We start from the raw sequence: 6,775 nt of genomic DNA on the forward strand, positions 1-6,775 counted from the left end.
AGTGAATATTCCACGCCACAGGCGTACACAGCACAGTCAGCGATTTTCATACAGAGCGCTACGTGGCGTTACCAACATAAGAATCTAGACAGCCTACTTACAACACCTTCACCGCGCACTCGTCGCTGATTAACTGCGGTTTTACGGACGTAGCTCCACAATGGCGCCGTCCCTAGCTCTGAGTGTCTGTCAGTTCGGCGCTTTCTACCCTATAGTCATCTCACTGTTTCTCCTGCACCCCAACTAGTATAGCTAAGCCAACTGCTTGGTATACTACGAGTAGTTAGTACAGTTGACTGCTGACGCGGAGATCCTGGATTGTAGATAAGGCAACCAAGAGAAACTCAAATTGCAAGAACATTTTAATGTTTTTTTAAAAAATTAGACGCTGGATATAGGTTCAAAAAATCATTTATACTACACGTCGCTGTTTTCAGGGATAAGAACTAATCTGTACAGCACCAAAACATCAAAGTACGTCCCTGCTATCATAAGTGTAACATTTTGTTGTCTTTCTTATTATTTTTATGCTCTAAAACATCGTCGTTGCTAAAGAGGAGAGAAACTCTTGCTTTTTAAAATATACGAACCAAGTAAAATACAAGAAATGTGCAACTCTCCCAGAATATAATAGCGTCTTAAACAAAAGCAATCCAGGGAATATAACAGCTAAGTACGTGCTACAACCAGACGTCAAACTGTTTCTGAAAGTAATGGGAATGGCTCTTGTATGGTTAACTGGATACAATAGAACAGACTGTAAAACGAAAGGAAAGAAGCAGGTCAAATTTTTTTTTTTTTTTTTTTGGAGGAAATCATGGAATTAGCTCTGGGGAAAGCGAAAATAGTGCAAAATTGAACTCCCGGAGATGGTGTGCAAGATGAAAGACGAAAAATGCAAGATCGAGTCAAAAGAGAGATTTGACGAACACGTACAAGAGGAATCAGTAGATATGAAGATTAAAAAAGAGGAGTAGCCGGCTGATGATGAAGCAGATGAGACTAAACCGACTCTGTGGACCCTAAAAAGCATCATGGCGCTCTCTTAAGCTAAAATGCAAAGGACTAAGTTCATTAAACAGCGAACTGGGTCTATTCTTGTAATTGTGTGGTGCTACAAACCTATTAACCTACCAAACTTTCCTTTCTTTGTGATGTGATGTTTGTATATGCTTTTCTTTTGAGATCCCCACCGGCTACAAATAATAGAACATTGTACACTGTGAAGTGATTTTCACTTATACGTGAAGTGTTCGAAGTTCGCAGAGGATGCAGTTTTCTGTAGGAAGGCAGCAACGCTTGAAGCCTGTAACGAAATGTCAGCCGAGCTGCAGACAGCAGCTGCAGGGGCTCGCAGTGACCCCGACCGCAAATACGAGGGCTGCCAGAAAGTAAAAAATGGTTCAAATGGCTCTGAGCACTATGGGACTCAACTGCTGAGGTCATTAGTCCCCTAGAACTTAGAACTAGTTAAACCTAACTAACCTAAGGACATCACAAACATCCATGCCCGAGGCAGGATTCGAACCTGCGACCGTAGCGGTCTTGCGGTTCCAGACTGCAGCGCCTTTAACCAGAAAGTAAGTTACGATTGATCGCGAAATGAAAATCACAGTGAAAATAAGATATGTTTCATTTGTAACAGTTAGCTACACCTTTCAGCTACTTCTCTACGTAGTCGCCGTTCTGACTCAGACATTCGTCGTAGCGTTGTACCAACTTTCCAATACCCTCATCATAAGGCAGCCGCCAGTGCTTTCCGTCAATTCTCTACGCTGGCCTAAAGCTCGTTGTCTGTGCCAAAATGTTGTCTTCATAGCCAGCGGTTCGTTTGAGCAGAGATGAAACTCAGTGGGAGACAATTACGGGCTGTGTTGTGGGTAACCAAACATTTCCAATTGAAACGATGCAGGAACATCTTCATTGCCCCTGCAGAATGAGTCTGAGAACTGTCTTGAAGAAGAAACCGCACGACAGTTATGTAATGTTGGTTGCATAGCTTCAGGGGAAAATTCTCACCCGGCCCTCGTACTTGGCGGGATACACTATTTTCTATAACATCTTTACGCCCTCACTAGGAGCTCAGGAATGAAAAGAGCGACATAATTCTACCTAGAGTCATACTAGAGACACTGCCCAACACATCTTTGCAAAGCTTTATCGGATTTTCATAGTCGTTTCCATTTCGCGACCGATCGTAACTTACTTTCTGGGCAGCCCTCGTAAATGTAACTGTTGCGCGTAAATTCAAATACGTCCGGATAGCCGGGAGCGTTAACGAGCCGCTTACGGGATTCGGGTAGGCGAGCCTGCCCCTAGTCGAATACGCGTCGGGGATTGACGACGAGGGATGCGGAGCCTGCCGGCCTGGACGTGGGTTTTAGGCGGTTTCCCACGTCCAGCTAGGTGAATACCGCTCTGCTATCCAAGGCCCGCCTCGGGTACACGCTACGCAAAAGTTTCAAAAACGTTCCCATATTTGAATAGGAGATTTACTCTAGACGCAGACAGATAGATGTGCCACACAAATTCTGTCGTCTGTCCGCCTCGGTGGCTGCGTGGTCATCGCTGCGCATTGCTAAGCAAAAGGGCCCGTGTTCGATTCCCGGCCGGGTCGGTGATTTACTCCGCTCCGGGACTGGGCGTTGTATTGTCCTTACGTTCGCATCGTAATAGCCACTATGTCCGCCTTTGGCACGGATAACAGCGTCATGGAATGAAAGCAATGAGGCCTTGGTAGGTCGCTGGAGAGTGCTGGCATCGCATCTGCACACGGAAGTCACCTAATTCCCGTAAATGCCGGGCAGAGGGGCGATTAGCTCTGACGTCACATTCAGTCACATCCAAGTTGTCTTCAATCTGGTTCAGATCTGGGGAGTTGAGGGCCAGCACATCAATTGCAACTCGCCACTGTGGTCCTCGAACCATTCCCTCACACTCCTGGCCTTGTGAAATGGCGCATTATCTTGTCTAAAAATGCCACTGCCGTCGGGCAACATGATCGTCGTGAAGGGGTGTACGTGGTCTGCAACCAGTGTACGATACTCTTTGGCTGTGATGGTGCCTTGCACGAGCTCCTCTAGACTTACGGGTGCAGACGTGAATGTTCCCCAGAGCATAATGAAGCCGCTGCCAGCTTATCTCCGCCTCGCAGTACAGGTGTCAAGGAGCTGTTCCCCTGGGAGAAGATGGATTAGTGCCTTCCCGTCGGCATGATGAAGAAGGATACATCAGACCATGCAATGCTCTGCTACTGCTCCCAAGTCCAGTGTCGATGATCACGTGTCCATTTCAGTCGTGGTTGCCGATGTCGTGGTGTTACATTGACACATGCATGAATCGTCGGCTGCGGAGGCGTATCGTTAGGAGTGTACAATACACTGTATGTTCAGACACACTTGTATTCTGCCCGGCATTATAGTCAGATCTTAGTTCCGCCGATGTTAGCTGCCTGTCGTGTTTTACCAGTCTGCCCCGCCTGCGACGTCCGACATCTGTAATGAGCAGTGGCCGCCCGACCCCTCGGCGTCTGGACGTGGTTTCACCTTGGTTACGCCACGTGTTAAGGCACTCTCCGCAGCATTCCTCGAACATCCGACAAGCCGTGCAGTTTTCAGAAAAGCTCGCGCCGAGCCTCCGGACCATCACAATCTGTCCTCGGTCAAACTCAGATAGATCGCGCGCCTTCCCCATTCTACACACGGACAGTAGGCTCACTTCACCGTACGCGAGCCTGACTAGCAGTTATTCCTGGCCAAGTGACGCTGCTAGCGCCTGGACGTTGCATTCATATATACACTACTGGCCATTAAAATTGCTACACCACGAAGATGACGTGCTACAGACGCGAAATTTAACCGACAGGAAGATGATGCTGTGATATGCAAATTATTAGCTTTTCGGAGCATTCACACAAGGTTGGCACCGGTGGCGACACCTACAACGTGCTGACATGAGGAAAGTTTCCAACCGATTTCTCATACACAAACAGCGGTTGACCGGCGTTGCCTGGTGAAACGTTGTTGTGATGCCTCGTGTAAGGAGGAGAAATGCGTACCATCACGTTTCCGACTTTGATAAAGGTCGGATTGTAGCCTATCGCGATTGCGGTTTATCGTATCGCGACATTACTCCTCGCGTTGGTCGAGATCCGTTAACTATTAGCAGAATATGGAATCGGTGGGCTCAGAAGCGTAATACGGAACGCTGTGCTGCATCCCAACGGCCTCGTATCACTAGCAGTCGAGATGACAGGCATCTTACCCGCATGGCTGTAAGCGATCGTGCAGCCACGTCTCGATCCGTGAGTCAACAGATGTGGACGTTTGCAAGGCAACAACCATCGGCACGAACAGTTCGACGAAGTTTGCAGGAGGATGGACTATCAGCTCTGAGACCGTGGCTGCGGTTACCCTTGACGCTGCATCACAGACAGGAGCGCCTGCGATGGTGTACTCAACGACGAACCTGGGTGCACGAATGGCAAAACGTCATTTTTTCGGATGAATCCAGGTTCTGTTTACAGCATCATGATGGTCGCACCCGTGTTAGGCGACATCGCCGTGAACGTACATTGCAAGCGTGTATTAGCCATCGCCATACTGGCGTATCACCCGGCGTGATGGTATGGGGTACCATTGATTACACGTCTCGGTCACCTCTTGTTCGCATTGACGGCACTTTGAACAGTGGACGTTACATTTCAGATGTGTTACGACCCCTGGCTCTACCCTTCATTCGATCCCTGCGAAACCCTACATTTCAACTGGATAATGTACGACCGCATGTTGCAGGTCCTGTACGGGCCTTTCTGGATACAGAAAATGTTCGACTGCTGCCCTGGCCAGCACATTCTCCAGATCTCTCACCAACTGAAAATGTCTTGTTTATGGTGGCCGAGCAACTGACTCGTCACAATACGCCAATCACAACTCTTGATGAACTGTGGTATCGTGTTGGAGCTGCATAGGCAACTGTGCCTGTACACACCATCCAAGCTCTGTTCGACTCAATGCCCAGGCGTATCAAGGCCGTTATTACGACCAGTTGTTCTGGGTACTGATTTCTCAGGATAAAATTGCGTGAAAATGTAATCACATGTCAGTTATAGTATAATATGTTTGCACAATGAATACCCGTTTACCATCTGCATTTCTTGTTGGTGTAGCAATTTTAATGGCCAGTAGTGTAATTATTATTTGCTTTTACGGCCTCATTGGACCACTTTGGTCAATCATTTCCTGGTCCTCTTCGTCAAGAAGCACATGTTTCGTTCTTTCTCAGCTGCCCAGTATCTTTTCATTCGTTCTGATCTTTCCTATCTTTCCTCACCTGTAAATACCCTTTCCATTGTGTGTCGTTTGTCTACTTTTGGTTTAAATCTTACTTTCTTGTCTTTGAGTTTCTCGAGATTTTCTGTCTTGTTTTGCACATCATCCAAGGTTATATCTAGTTCTCCCATATACTCTTTAATTTCCTTGATCCATCCTACTTGTTGCTTCAGATTCTACAGTTTCTGCATAATTTTTCTCGCTATTCTGGTTTCTGGTCTCCTCACTATGTATCTCACGTATAGTATCTGTTATGGGCTCCAGTTCCCTGTACACTACTTCATTCGGCACTATCCGCCACTGTCCTTCCTTCTGGTATTTTTTATTTATGCATGTTCTAGGTATTCTTCCCTCTAAGTTTTGTATTTTGTCGATTCTGTTTCTCTGAGTGACTTTAAAAAGAGTCTAGCTTGCTTATGTTACCTCTGGCTGAACCACCGTATTGTACTGTTTTAATTTTGTTTGAATTGATAGTTCTTACTGTGCATAGACCATGTTAGTTATTGAACTTTTGTATTTTATTGGTTCTTTCTTGCCAAGCAGGTTTTTCATACAAGTTGTGTGTTATAATCTCTCCATACACAAATATATATATTTGTTCTCTGTCCCGAGGGGAATTGATGGCTTTGGGAACGATATCCGGCCACAAGCTACCGCTAACATTGCCGCCTCCCAAGTAACAGTGCTCATCTAATAACGAGACTGAAAAATGAAGGAAGCACATGCAGTAGAAGAACAAGTGGAAAATTACGCGTAAATAGATGAAGATACACAGAACAGTACACTTACACAATTACAAAATATACGACAAACCACTGTAAACCATAACTGCCGTAAAATACCTATGGGTAACCTTTGGTAACGGGCCAGAGTGGAGTGTCTACATAAAGAGAAACTGCAAGAAATCATATAGCAGACCGATACTCAGTGGAAGAATCTTAAGGATATCTAATTCACCCAAGAAACAAGTGGGTTACAAAACACTTCTTGGGCCGATTCTTGAATACTGTTCATCAATCTGGGAATCTCACCTTGTTGGATCATTAGCGAAGATAGAGAACATCCAACGAAGAGTTGAGCGTTTCGTGACGGGACCGTTCACTTGGAGCGAGAGCGTTACGGAGGTCTTCAAGATGTTCCAGTGGCAGGCGTTTCGTATCACGCAGACCTTTACTGTTCAAATTTCGAGAGAGAACGTTCAGGAAGGAACGGAAAACGTATTACTTCCTCCCACACATAATCACAACATGTAAATCAGAGAAACTGCAGCTCATGCGCAGGTTTACAGACAACCGTTCTTTCCGCACGCCCTTTATGAATGTAGCGGGGAAGGAGGGGAAGGCAGTGCTACCAGAACCTTCCGCCGTGCGCCGTAAGGTGGCTTGCAGAGTGAACAAGTAGATTGTGCAGGATTACTGCAGGAAGATGTAACAACCTTTTCATTT

The sequence above is a fragment of the Schistocerca americana genome, chromosome 6 (assembly GCF_021461395.2).
Source record: "Schistocerca americana isolate TAMUIC-IGC-003095 chromosome 6, iqSchAmer2.1, whole genome shotgun sequence".
Taxonomy (NCBI): Eukaryota; Metazoa; Arthropoda; class Insecta; order Orthoptera; family Acrididae; genus Schistocerca; species Schistocerca americana.